This window comes from Hydra vulgaris, chromosome 02 (assembly GCF_038396675.1).
Source record: "Hydra vulgaris chromosome 02, alternate assembly HydraT2T_AEP".
Lineage (NCBI taxonomy): Eukaryota > Metazoa > Cnidaria > Hydrozoa > Anthoathecata > Hydridae > Hydra > Hydra vulgaris.
The window spans coordinates 49664479-49680128 of NC_088921.1; positions in this window are offsets into that span (position 1 = coordinate 49664479).

Below are 15650 nucleotides of genomic sequence, written 5' to 3' on the forward strand. Positions count from 1 at the left end.
TGCATCAGGTGATACCTCAAGCTCACCCATTACATAGTTAACTTCTTTAGATATGATTTTTAATTTTTTTTCTCTGGTGTTATTTTGTTTGCTAGGTTTTTACCCAGGTTTATAAAAAAGTTATTGAAACTGTGTGCAATATCTTTTTTCTCATTAGTTATTGTTCTTTCATCCTCAGTATATAAATATTTCGGTAAAGTATCACCACGAGTTTTCTTTTCCTATCACTTCTTTTATTTTATCCCAAGTTTTTTATTATTTCCAATATTATTTTGTAATAAATTTGAGAAATAATTTTTTTTGACTTTTTTTTTCAAGTTTTCAAACAGGTTTTGTATATTTTATTTCGTTTTTGTTTCTTCTTAGAAGATTTAATAAGTCCTTTCGTAATCCATGGACTTTGTAGACTTTTAAGCTTGGTTTTAATTTCCTTTATGAAAACGCTTTGTCGTACGCATTAAAGAACTCGTTGTAAAAAAATTCATAGGCTTTATTTGTATCTTTGCAATTATGTAGTTGTTTCCAGTTTACTTTGAAAAAGTTATTCCTAAATTCCTTAATATTCAGTAATCTGCCTTTTTATTTCCGTTAGTACTTTTCTTTTTTTTTCTTTTTTATAAAAATCAGATATAAAAAAAATTGGAAGTGGTCACTTATATCGCTTTTTACGATTCCACTTTGAATGTTGCATGTTGTAAAAATGTTATTAAAAATATTATCAATGAGAGATTCGGTTTGAAGATTTACACGAGTAGGCTTGTTTTTTAGGGGAAGAATGTCGTATTGAAAAAGAGAGTTTAAGAAACGTTTTACATCGTTATCAGTTTTAACATTAAGAAGATTTAGGTTAAAGTCCCCCGTGATGTAAGTTTGCTTATTTTTTATTTCTTTTAAATACCATTTTAAGTGTTTTAGAAAAGATTTTTTATTTCCGCATGATCGTCTGTACAAAGCAGTTATTAAAACGCTTTTTTTATTGTGGTTTTATTCATTAGTTAATGATTCATAATCCACATTTTAAATACTGAGAATTTCTATTTTCGAGTTTGGTGGAGTTGCTTTATAAGCATATTATCATAAACTCAGGTGGTGGGGTTTGCTATATAAGCTTTGGTGGGGTTTGCTATATAAGCATATTACCATAAACTCAGAATTTATATTTTTTAGCATTGATTTAAAATTTTCTAAGTTTTTACTCATACGACGTATGTTTAAAGTTAATGTTGAAAATAACGATTGTGACGCATTCATGAGGTTAGAAACTTCCTCAATAACAAAACAGTTTGAGTTGATTATGACGTCCTCAAAAAAGTTTACATCTAGATCAATATCATTATTCAAAAGAAGTGTGTTTTGTTTATTAAAAATTTCTGTTGCATTTAATTTGCTGGTCATTTCTATTATTAAAGTATGCAAAATTAAGATTAAAATTGATTTCAAAATTAAGATTAAAATTGTTTTCTAGCAGTATCATTTCGGATTTATTGTATACATTTTTTAAAAAAATAAGTTTTTTTCTTTCGCTTCCGTAAATAACTTCTTACGAAGGTTTGCGAGAAATCTTCATTTACGTAGATGTTTAATCTTTTTAGTTTTTTTAGTTTGATTTATTTTGATTTGTCTTTAAATCTCAATAATTTTAATAAAATGGTTCGAGATTGGCCTTCTTTTTTAAAACCTACTCGATGCACCCATTCAATTTCAATTCCTTTAACTCCTAATTTTACGCGTAATAAATTTTGAACCTTTTCAGTTTTCAGTTTTTGCTTTTACTAAACCAATATTGTTCATTTTGTTGGGTTTAATATTGGACATTATCAATCATGCGTTACATTGCATGATTGAGTGGATTTTGTCTTCGTAAGTGCGTTAACGACTTTATTATCAAATATTGATAATAAAGTCGTTAAGATCAAGTCTATATCTGATGTTAAAGGTCACCATTCTTTCTGAATATTAAAAAGTTTGCGAAACGTCTTAAAGGTATTTGTCCAATTTTTAAGATCTAAATCTGCTTCTTTGGATAAAATTTCAGAAAAATATATATTTTCAGGATAGCATTTCAATTGTTCAACTAAAATATCGTGCAAGGTAGGATAAATATGTACGTTGTGTACAAGAGCTGAGTTTCATACCATTTGATATTGGTTATCGCTTGATATTGATATTGAATTGATATTGATATATTGAATCAGTGTTTATTTTTAATGCAAGAGCTTCCTCTACACTCGTATTAATGGGAAAAGTTTTATCTAAAGTTTCATCAACGTTTTTGGTCTCTAAAACATTAGACGTATTATTTTTTTAAATGGATGCTTTTTTTTTTCCATTAGCATTTGCAATTTTTGCAAAAGCTAAAGATGAAGCTTCATGATGTTCATTTCTTTTATCTTTTTCCTCCAGGAAACACTTGTTTATGAGGCCTTCCAGAACCAAAATGGCTATTTTTATTGTACATAAGATTTCTCTGAAGCCAATGATTTTCTTTTTGTATAAATGTATCATATTTTTGGCCACATTGTTTTAGTTTTTTCTTCACCTTTGAAATAAATCTAACTAAAGCAATCTTTATTTAATTTTTTTTTGTGAATTTCTTTAGTATTTTTTATTTCATTAGATAAATCTTTCCAAAATCTTAATTCATCCTATCCTACTTCAGGTATATTTTGGAATAAGATCTAATTTTTTTTTTATTATTATTATTATCTTTTTAAATATATTTATTAAACACCCACTATACAAGGTAAATTAGAGTTTTATACATGATAGTTATAAAAATCCTTGAATTATTATTATTATTTTTTTTTCTCTAGATTTTCTTTTAAACGTTATCATCTAGGAATATTTTTTTCAAGAATGTCCTTGAAGATTGTTCTTTGTTCTTTTGAGTTCCTGCATTCAACTGCACATTTTAGAGTTTGAAGATCCGTTTCAAGAACTAAATTTTTTAAGCCAATAATTTTTTTTTTTTTTACTTTGAATTATTTTCTCCAGATTTAATTCATGTTTATTACACAAACCCTTGATACTATCTAAAAAAGGTTGTCGGGCTGTTTTGTTTTCCGGCTGCGACCGGAAATTAGCTATTCGGTGATCAATGTTTAAACTATTAAGTGAGGCAAAAGGTGAACTTTTTGTATCCCATGTAAAACTTAGGTGACTAAGTTTATCATGAAGTTTTATTTTTTGGTGGTTGAGAGTTATTGTGCAGTTTTTAATTTGCTTTTTTCCGGTAAGCAAGAACTCAGTTTTGTCAGCATTCAATTTTATACATTTTTTGTGCGTGTAGATAATACAGGTATTAAGAAGCTTTTGTAGGCCAGAAAGGGTGGAGCTAAGGAGTATAATGTCATCAGCATATGCTACAACACCCATATAGTTTCCATTGATTGATGTACCTACGATGCTTTCATTTTGTAAGGTATCTAGTAGGTTTTCAGTGTAAATGTTATACAAATAAGGCGAGAGAATAGATCCCTGTCAAACTCCTTGCGTTAGATAGAATGGATATGATTTGCAACCTAGATAAGAAACATATGGTATTAACAATATATAGAGGGAGTTTTTTATCATTATAGAGTCGCTCAAACAGAATGTCCCAGTTACAGCTGTCAAACGCTTTTCCAGCATCGAGGGAACAGAGATAGACGGGTGAGTTGTTGTTGTTGTAGTGTTTAATCTTTTCACTAATAACAAATTCGGCGTGTAGGGTTGAGCTATTTTTAGTGAAACCGAATTGAAGAGGATGAGTTTCTTTTATTTCTGGACAGATTAGTAGGATAAGATATTCCATTAGTTTTACCTGATATTATTACCTCGTCGATTTTTGTACAAGGTGGAATTTCAAAATTTGTAGAGGTATATGTGATTGCTTTAGTCTTTAATCGATTTTCAAAACTGTTAGCAAATTCTTTCGTGATTGAATCTTTATCTTTTTTTATTATTTATGGTGTACAATTTCGAGTTTGCATCGTTTTTTATATTTTTGAAAGTATTCCAGAAATTTTTTGGATTTGTATTTTTTAACTTTTCGATTTTTATGTATTCTTTGTACAGGTTTTTGTTTTGAGCATTTTTGACAGCATTGCGGAAATTTTTTCGAGCCATCCGGTATCGAATAAAAATTTGAGAATTTAAATCTTTTAGGAACGCCATTTTTTTAAATAACATGAAAGAATATCTTTACTGCGGCTTAACTCGGGTATCCACCAAGATTTTGAATGCAAAGACGGTTTTTTCCCGAATAAATATTGACTAAGTGCTTCAGATGCAGATTTTGTAATAACAGTATATACCTTGATAAGTTCTTCATCATAATTTTCATTCGTAAAATTGTGACGATTAAAATTAATATTTAAGCAATTGTTATATAGTTGTAAAAAGTCATTGTTATTCCAGGCATAATTTGGAATGTTGTAATTTTCTGATTTTTTGTGATTGTTTTCTTGAGAAGATTGTCCGATAATTCCAATTATTTTTTTATTTTATTTTTTTATTTTAGGTGCCCCAAGAAGTCCTAACGGTCTTGTCACAGAGCACCGCGGAAGTGCATTTAACCAGGAAGTTCACGCCTCCTTCCTTACCGTGACGTGAAAATTTGTCCAGAGCTCGTTTCGAACCTGGATCTCCTGCTTATAAAGCAAGCGCTCTAACCACTGCGCCACGGCCGCACAATTTCAATCGATACTGGTAAATGATCACTCATATTTTGAGATGAAAAAGGAATTACGAAACAATTTGAGTACAGAAGAGACGTATACCTTGAGAAAGCTATGTGATCTATGTAAGATGCGTTTGGTAATGTATTATGGTGATACGTTATCTTAGGTCCAGAGCCTTTTGTTACGTTCACTAATTCAAGTTCATTCGACTTGATAAAATCCGATAAAACCACGGAGTAGTTATTTTTCGTAGAGCTAGCTCTCTTTAATAAATCATATAGTACGTGAGGAAAAGATTGAAAGTCCCCAAGAACAATAAATTCAGCAACACCCTCGTAGTTATTAACAACACCGGAAATTATATCCAACTGACTTTTGTATTCCTCCAGCGATGTTTGATTATTGCGCGACGATGAGAGATAAATGCCAATAATGATAATATTAGTCTGATTTTTTTAAGATTTATTGTGAAGATTTGATTATCTTCATAAAGAATAATAATGTTTTGAAACAAATGTTTCCGAATAAAAAACGCGTTTCCGCCAAATAGCCGACCCTGCTCATGTTTGTTAGCCTGGCGGAAAAATGAAGAATGGGTATTTTTATAGATATTTTTTATTATAAAATGTTCTAGTTTCGATAACCAGTGTTTACATATAAAAGTTATGTCATGAGAGAGAATCAACGATTTGGTATACTCAATGTTGGACTTTAGACCGTCATTGTTGGTGTTTGATGCGCGTAGTTTGTTATCGATTTTGGTTTTTTCGTTTATATTTGTGGTCAGTATTCCATCGATTTGTTATTGAGTGAGTTTGAGCTATTACATTTGCGAATGTTTTTAATTGTCGCGGTTTGTACTCAGCATTTTTAATAGTCGCGGTTTGTACTCAACATTTTTAATAGTCGCGGTTTGTACTCAGCATTTTTAATAGTCGCGGTTTGTACTCAGCATTTTTAATAGTCGCGGTTTGTACTCAGCATTTTTAATAGTCGCGGTTTGTACTCAGCATTTTTAATAGTCGCGGTTTGTACTTAGCATTTTTAAGAGGCTTATCATACGTTTTTTGAGTTAAATTTTTTTAGCATCTGTGTTGGTAATTTTATTTTCACATTGCGAATAACCATCGATCTTTAATTTCGATATTTGACACGGCTGTAAGAGACTTATATCCAATTCCGAATGTCTGTTTTTTATCTTAAGGTTTTCAATAATTTTAGTTTGGAAAACTATTTTTTCTTTCAACAGTATGAGTTCTTCTTTAATTTCTTTATTTTCCTTTTGAATTTCTTTTGAAATATGTAACAACTCTTTTACTGATTTACTTAAAATCTATCACTGGACAGAGTGTCCACATTCTTTGTTGAGATAATTACCTTAACGATTTCTTTGTGAAATTGCTTTTCACATAATGTTAATGAGAGTATATAAATATCTTCTAAACATAAACTTGTTTTATATCTTTTACGAAGATTCTTTTCAACAGGATTTGTAAGGTCTAGTGTTATGTTTACCTCACTAAATTCATCTGCACAAAATATCTCAACAATTTCGGCAAATAATCGCATTCGAATTGAGTTTTCTGAGATTGGGCTCATATTTGAGATAACTAAGTCTTTTGGATGAGAACAAATTTCCTCAATATTTTTCATAAAATCTTCTTCAAAAGTATAAATATCGCACTTTAAATAGTTAAACATCTCCTCGATTGATCGTGGTGCCATATTGGTTTTATAGACAATTCTTTTTCAAGTAGCGTTTTATTGATAAAAAACCATATTATAAAAAAACTTTATACATTATTTTATTATCAATTTTTTTTTTTTTTAATTGATGATTTCTGCTTTGAATAATAAATGTTTTATGTAAGAAACAGAAAGAGCTCAACAAAAAAAAAAAAAAAATTGTTTTTAAGAACCATCAATTTAATAAAACCTTTAATATATCAGAAACATTTTAAACTACTTTATACATTTCTTTATTTTAAATTGTCTAAAATGTTATGTTATTATTGCTTGAACAATTATCGAATTAGATTTCCTGTAATAATATTATATTATTAAGTTACTTTTATATTACCGGAAATACCAAAGTTGTTGAGCTTTTTCAAACATGTTGTATTTATCGAATAATAAATCATTCTACAAAATTAAAAATAAATACTTTAACAAACTTCTAAATAGAATATAATGACGAGAGCACGTTTTTTAAAACTATGTTTAATATTTATGATTTAAAAACTATATTAGAACAAGTTCTACAAGCAAAAAACTTAAATTTAAGTTTCCCACTAATTTCATTTGTTTTGATATAATAATACTTTAAAAAATGGCGGAAAACAAAGGTTTTTATAAGTTCATTAACGTTTGTATTTCTTTAACAACTTCCAATACCGCAGGAGACCGCAGTAATCCCCTTATATTTTAAAAGTAGAAATGTTAATTAACTGGAAAAAATATATATTTGTGGAACTCGGTAGAAATTTTTTTTAGCTGATATATAAATTAAAAAAATACAAATATTTGCTACTTTTTTTTAGAGAAGTCTTTAAATTTAAACGAAAAAATTAGACTTTTTTTTCTTTTTAGTATATTTGAAATATATAAAAGTCAAAAGATTATCTTAAAAATAAAAAAACACTTTTATTTAAATTTCAAATTCTCAATTTAGTTAAATAAAAAATCTCACATTTTCCAGATTTCTTTAAAATTAATAGTTTAAAAGTTGTGAGGCGTTTATTGCCATTTTTTTGTTGTTTTAAGTCACTGTGCGTCCCAGCCAGCATTACAATATGTATACTGCATGGGGTCCATATGAGTTTTCAACTAGGACTTATATCGGATATTCTCCGAGATCCCACCTGATTGTGGCTGTGGTTTCCTTATGATTTTGTCCGCGAGTTAATACTGTTCTTAACTATATCCTGCATTATATATATATAAAAGCATTAAAACTGTTTTGTAAAATAAAAATGAGTAGCTTTCAAACTTTGCTCATGTGTCGTCATTTTCGTAATTCGTCTTTATGGTTTCTCACGACTCAAAATGTTTTTCCAATCTTGTTAAAATTACTTCTTCGAGCACCTCTTGCGTGATGCAACATCTTGTTTCAATGTGAGCTGTAAAATATAGAGCTGTAAAATATAGAGTTGTAAAACTATACATCGTGAGGTTACAATTATTTTGCTTTCCACAAATCAAAAACATTGAGTTAGATCAATTTTTTTTCTTTTTATAGATGCAATATTTTTTTTTTACAAATGAATCAGTAAAAAAAAGTTAACTTACTATACCGCAGGTTCTATCTCCTTAATCCTGTTAAAAAGTTAAAATTATAATGTGCCACCCCCATTTTATCTAATCAAAAGTTATTTACGTTAAAATAGTAGCTGCGGAGGTTTTTATTACAGAAAGACAACAACAATACTTTGAAAGTAAAACATGTTATTGTTCACACGCACACGCGCACACAGACACACACTCAGATATAAATTTTTTTTTTCAGAAACTGATCTGACTGTTCTTGGTTATCATGATGATACACTTAAAATAGCACCAACTCGTCGTCTGCTCCTACGTTGAGGAAAAACAAGGAAACGAAAGTCAGCAACTAAAACTTAGACACAGAATGTGAGGAAGCAGCTAAGACTGATCAGCCGTATAAAAATAGAAAGGGAGAAAATGTTCCATGCAAGTCTGTAACAAAAAAAAAAGACTGTTAAATTCTTGTAAATTTAAGTACACACAAACTATCGGCGATGAAAAATGAACACGTAAATTTGTTGGTTTTTGGTCTATGGTCGATATGCAAAAACTAAATTGAATGACATTAGAAAAAACTTCATCGAACCATTAAAGAAACATTTATTTTCCCATCGTCTTTCATCAGTTTTTGATATGTTACCCAAAAATCAGAGTAATTTAATTAAAGTTTTGAACCAGGGAATTCTAGTATACACGAGGTTGTCAAATTGGCAGAGAACTTGCTCCTGTTGAAATATTTAGTTCCCTTGGTTTATTCAGAGCAATTCCTGCTCTTCAAAAAAATTTTTTTTCTGTCAACCAAATAAAGAAATTGGATTTTTCAGCTATTGCAGGCTATTTTAATTTTAAGCTTGTTTCCTATATCCAGATAAAGCATTTAGCATTCAGATCATGTATACTACATAAAGTCATTTTCTGATGTTTGTTAAAAAGCATGAATTAAGCTACAATCTACGATCTTTGTCGTGGCAGTTGTACTAATGGATTCTGCCTTGAATTAGCGTGCTCAAATTTCAAATAATAAAGCAAATGTCCTTCAAAGTATGTTCAAGTATATGCTTGCTGTAAATATTGCATTTTATAACAGTATTTTAAAATATTTTGTTGTCAAAATATTTGTGTTTTATATGTTATGCTTTTAAATGGGTTTCTTACCGAATTTTTATGTTTTAATGGATTAACCAGAGGTGCTGTTTAACTAATTATTCTTTAAGATATCTTTTTATTGTGCAATGTATCTTAGATATTATACTATTAAAATTTATAACTAAAGTTTTATTTCGTTGTGAAGGTCTTGGTACATTTTAGACAATTGAATTTTAGACAAAATAATGTATTTATGCTAGAGTTGTTAACCGGAGTATTTCAAATAATTCCGGAAAATTAAAATTCTTTCGAAAGGATATTGAGAATCAGGAACTTTTTTTTTTCGTACCGAACTTTACAAAACAAAAAAAACCGTGGATGTTCATTTCGCAAATGCTACTTACGAAATGTAGCCTTTCGCAAGTTGAATTACGAAATAAAACTATTTTGCTAAATACGAAAGTAGTGCTTACGGAAGTCGCACTTGCGAAACGAGCTCTTTCGCACCGCAACCAAATTTCTTTCGAAACGAAACTCTTTCGCACCGCAACTAGCGAAACAGTTCTTATCGGAAAAAGACTTACGAAACGCGGCATAATAAATATACTTAATTACGTTTTATGAATCAAATACGTATAATTAACTAAGTAATTAAAATACTAATTTTTTATATGATATTGATAAGTTTCAGTTTTAAACTTCTATAGAGGAATCAAGACTTTCATAAAATATACTTTTTAGAATGTCATTTAACGAATAAGAATTAAATAATGAAAACAACTTGAACTACGAATGCAATTGCGAAATCGAGAAACAATTCCTTTGTTAAAATCAAAAAAAGACCTAATTTAAGTGATGAATGCTAAAACTTAATTATATAATAAAATGTCTAAAAATAACTCTTACTTGTTTTCAAGTAGTATATCTTTATGTTTAGTCAGTTTCAATTTTTTTATTTTTGAGGTGCTCTGTTTTATGCTCCTTTGCTAAAAAATTTAAACACATCCTTTTCAATGATTTTTTCTTAAATGTTTTCCTTGATAAATAAAAAAGTAAGGGTGGGAGGGTGGGAAGGGCTTTTCTGTCCCTTGTACCATTGGCCCTGGAAAATGCTTTGATTTTTAACATCCCAACGTTATTGGGACTATAGAACTGCTGAAAGTTTTAAAGTTTTAGCTGTTTCGGAGAGAAGTAAAAAATTAGTCGCGAGATTTTGTAGCAAAAAAACGGGTACGTACAATACGACTCTTCCCCGGGTCTTTGCGCCTGGATAAAATTTTAACATAGAAGCTCACCAGGACTATACAAGCACTGAAAGATTCAACTTACTCCTTAATGCACTCACTAAGTTTGAATTCATAATTGGTGTTATAACTTTGTACCGCTTACTTCACCCGTTGTTGTATACAACAGAGAGGTTACAAGGGCGCACAACTGATATTGTGTATGCATACAGTAACATTTAAGAAAAATTGACGATTTGAACCATCTTCGGAAAAATGTTGAAAAAGAAACTTACGCAATTTACCAACTACTCGTATGGCAAGTAAATTATTTGTAGAACCAACGATTCCCAGAATCACCATAACACAGGCCAACAGAAATAACGTACCTGCAGAGAATTCCCATGAATACTATAAACGGGCCTTGATTATACCTTTTCTCAACACCATCATTTCAAAAATTAAATTATCACGGCCCTGTTATATTACACTTATTATATCGCAATACTATTATTAAACAATGTTCAGACTACAAGAAATAACTGGCAGAGTTGTGATAAAGTTCCCAAGAAGCAAGCAACATTATTTATCTCAATATTGGCCAAATATTGTTAACAATATATATATATATATATATATATATATATATATATATATATATATATATATATATATATATATATATATATATATATATATATATATTATATATATATATATATATATATATATATATATATATATATATATATATCTATATCTATATATATATCTATATATATATATATATATATATATATATATATATATATATATATATATATATATATATATATATATATATATATATATATATATATATATATATATATATATATACATATATATAGGGCCGTCGAGAGCTTTCATGACGCCCAGGGCATAACAGCAATTAGGCGCCCCTATAAGCATGTATGTTTTTAAATTAAAAGCATATACAGTTATACAAGTCAAAACTGTTATTTTTTTATTTCAAATGCTGTTAATTAACATCCATATTTTCAAGAACCGCATTTGGATTAATATGACTTATGCAGCACATTCATTGATTAGGAATAACAAACAGATTCTATGAAACTAATATTGAAAACACTATTTTCTTGCTTTTTTACAAACTAAATTTGAAATAGAATGCATATAGTTTGGAAAATAAGCTATAAAATCTACGTGAAAATTTAGTTGAGAAAACTTAAAGTATATCTTACATAAATATACTATATATATTTGACATGCTAAAGCATGTTTTTTTTAACGTTGTTTGAATAAAGATTTTAATATTTATATTGTAACGAAGTTTTTGTATAATCTTCTCTGAATATTTTTCACACAAAATATTTTAATGTAAACTTACTAAAGTCATGTGGACTTTAAATGCTATTGTTAAAGTGGCTATATGAAAAGATAGTGGTGACACCTGTCATATGTATCTTTTTTGAACCCCTGTCTGTTTTTATATATATTCTTCGTAAAACGTAAAAGTTTCATTGTAATTTTATTATTTATTTTTATATAAACAGCGCAATATATGTGTGTATATATATATATATATATATATATATATATATATATATATATATATATATATATATATATATATATGTGTGTGTGTATATATATATATATATATATATATATTATACTAACTAAAGTGTTTCCACAAGTGAAAAATGAAGACCCCTTCAAAGTATTAAGCGAAAAATCTTCCATAAAGCTGTCTTCTATTTCACAAGCTTTAATATCAAACGGTTCTGGATCTTTCAACCAGAAGAAAGAGATTTTTAAAGAAACACTTTTCACAGTCTTAATTTTAATTGTAAATAATAAGCAATTTTGTATTGCAGTAAAAGGTCGCTGCGTTCTTCGAGTGTAGTTAAGCCGAGTATTTTTGATTTTTGATCGTAACTAAAATGTTTAATTAACAATATTGGGCGTTGTCGGACACGTTTGAATAGAGAAATTTGCAAATACAAAACTTTAGATGCAGTTTAATATACAGCTGTTTCAGTTTTTTCCATAGCTAAAGAACTCTGACACCGAAATGACTTCTTAAGACATTTTGAACTCAAGCTGCTGCTTCTATTTGTACTTTGAGGTTGCTAGATATAGGTGCTCTAAAGTCATTCTCAATGCATGTTGAAATTAGATTGTTTCCATTACTGTCAATGTCAACCATGATATTTTTAATTAGTTTTGCGACAACCAACTTGCATTACTTTGCACTTCTCGACGTTGAAATTAACAAGGCAGTTGTAAGACCAATTTGCAGTGCTGTCAGTTTCCGCTAGCAGTTTTTTATAATCAGAGGAAAATTTATTGACATCGATAACTCAAATGATGTTACCATTGTCTGTGTATAATTTGGTATGGTTATAAATGCAGTCTGGTTAATCATTGATGAAGAGCACAATTAGCAGTGATGCAAGAACTGATCCTTGAGAGAAGCCACTCGTCACTCTTTTTGAATTGGACCTTTATTCTCCAATCATTACTCATTATTGTCTATTAGCTAGGCAACTAGAGATCCATTTTAATGACTGGCCTTAAATGTCATAGGTATGAGTCTTGTAAAAAAGTCGTTGTGTGACACTGTGTTGAATGCTTTGGCAAAGTTATTTATTATTAATTTTAATAACAACTAATTATGTCAAATAGGTATCCTCGGGAAGCTGCTTCCTTTAAATTGTTACGGGATTCTATTTGGTTTGTAAGCAATCTTTGTGATGCACAAATCCACGTTGTGACTTTGATATAAGATTGTAAACAGTGTTTCATAATCCAATCTATGATAATTCTCTCCGTCACCTTGCACAATATAGGTGAGAGACATCAGCTTGTTGATATAATGCTTGAATATTTTTAACTTAATTACGTCACTGCATGCAACATTATAATCTATATGTGTTATTGATAAATACGAATATAATACGGTTATAGTTATTATTTGGTTTAAATAACTCGTTACTTAGTTTAATATTTTAGCCATTTATCATATAAGAAAATTAAATTTCCAGCATTTTCAAGTAATAATCTTGTTCGATCATTTGCAATAGTGATACTATTGAGAATATTATGGAGAATATGCATTCAACTAGGGCTAATGTTGCCGGAATACATAATATCTTCTTTGTCATATGAGCTAGTATGGGAAAGCGAGTGACTTTTTAGAGTCAACATTGAATGGATTAGATGAAATTTGGTTCGCCATTAGGTGAACTGCACCTGCAACAATACTATTAAATTTTCTTTGTGCTCGATACGGTGATATGATCTCTTCATCAACAAGCTTCTGAGCCTTATTAATCTTAGCAATCAAAGGACGAGGATTATTGGTGTCATCATCATCATAATCATAATCACCATCATTGTTAACATCATCATCTATATCCATCATTGCTTATATATTTTGATAGATATCCCTTTTTATAATAGAGACAGGGTATGCTTCTGGTACAGGTCAAATCAGTTCAATGTCAAATCAATGGAAGAAAGTGGATTTGTAAAAAAATTTAAAAGTTTAAAATTTCTTAAACATTTCTCAAAACATATCAATGACATTAATCCCCTGTTTGTTATTCTTAAATATTTCTGACTAAACTAATAGTTTGAGCAACTTCAAAGCAGAAATAAGCATTCAAAAAAATCATTCAAAGAACAATTATCTCTGCTTCATTAGAAACAAGTAGAAGCCTCTTCTGATGCAAATCTAGTTTATGAATCATTTTTTTAAACTTTTTATTAGTTATATGACGTTTATTTTCCAAAATCTACTGTAAAAAAAAAACCCAAAGCTATAATTTCTCCATGGATCACAAAAGATCTCAGAAAATCCTCTAAAATTAAGCAAAAACTATATATCAAGTATTTGAAAACCAAAACAGAGGAAACTAAAATTCTTTACAAAAATTATGCCAAAATTTTTGAAAGAAAAAGTAAAAATTAAAAAAAATTGTCTCTAATTTACTTAAGATAAACAAGAGTAACTCAAAACGCACCTGGGAGATCCTAAGAGAACTTACTGGCACGTGGATTACAAAAACGTGCACTGTACCCACAACTTTAAAAATTAATGATGATTTTTCCTCTGATCAAATTGTGGTATGTGATGAGTTAAACAAATACTTTGTATCAGTTGGCCCAAATTTAGCTAAAAATATTCTTTTGTGATTAACAAAATGGTTGCTGATGATTTTCCCATATCGTCAACCTTAATATCTTATAAACTTTCCTTTGAGAAATTCAAAAAATCTTCTAAAATGCTTAAAATAAATCCGTCGGTCACGATGAAATTAATAGTAATGTTGTCATCGATTCATATGAGCCCTTAAAAGATGTATTATTTAAAGTTTTTCATCGTTCAATAAAACAGGGAATATTTCCAGATCATTTAAAAAAGTCACTCCAATTTTTAAGATAGGCGATCCAACAAATGTTACAAATTTACAAACCACCCAATTTCTGTTCTTTCTGTTTTTTCTAAAGTTTTTTTAAAGAATTTTATCTAATGTTATTTATAATCACCTTTCTTTAAATAATATACTTTATATCAATCAATACGGGTTCAAAAAAAAATAACTCGACAGAACACGCAATTCTCCAACTTACTCGCAGTATAGTTGAATCTTTTAAGAAGTCCCAATATACGTTGGGAATTTTCATAGATTTTTCAAAAGCGACTATTGATGACACTATTGATCATCGAATTCTCTTTAAAAAAATTGAATACCATGGAATTAAAGGATACTAATTTGTGAATGTGCGAAAATTTGTGAATGGTTCAAAATGAATAAATTGTCACTAATGTGGATAAAACAAAATGATCACTCTATCGTCCAGCTTCTAAAAAAAAACTACTGCCTCCCAACTTGCCCATCCTTTTTATAGACAAAATCTAAATAAAAAGAGAAATAAATGCTAACTTTTTAGGCGTCCATGTTGATGAAAACTTTAGCTGGAAATACCACTCTAATTTTTTGTACAACAAAATTGTTAAAAGTATAGGAGTAATGTATAAGGCGAGAAATGCTTTAAATAAACAAAGTTTAACACAATTATATTTTTCTTTTATCCATTGTCATTTAAACTATGCAAATATTGCTTGATGTAGTGTCAATAAAAGTAAACTGGAACCTCTTTATCGTCAGCATGTTTAAAGACAGATTTACTCATGCCAGGCCTCTTTTATTTGAAATGAAAATTTTAAATATATATCAGGTCAATGTTTTTAATACTCTTTGTTTTATTTCCAAATGTAAAATAAATTCCTCCCCAGTTTCTTTCCATAATATATATACCTTGAAAAATAAAAATAAATACAATTTGAGAAATGACAATTTAGTTCGTCAACCTTTTTATCAAACTAATTTAAAAAAACAAACAT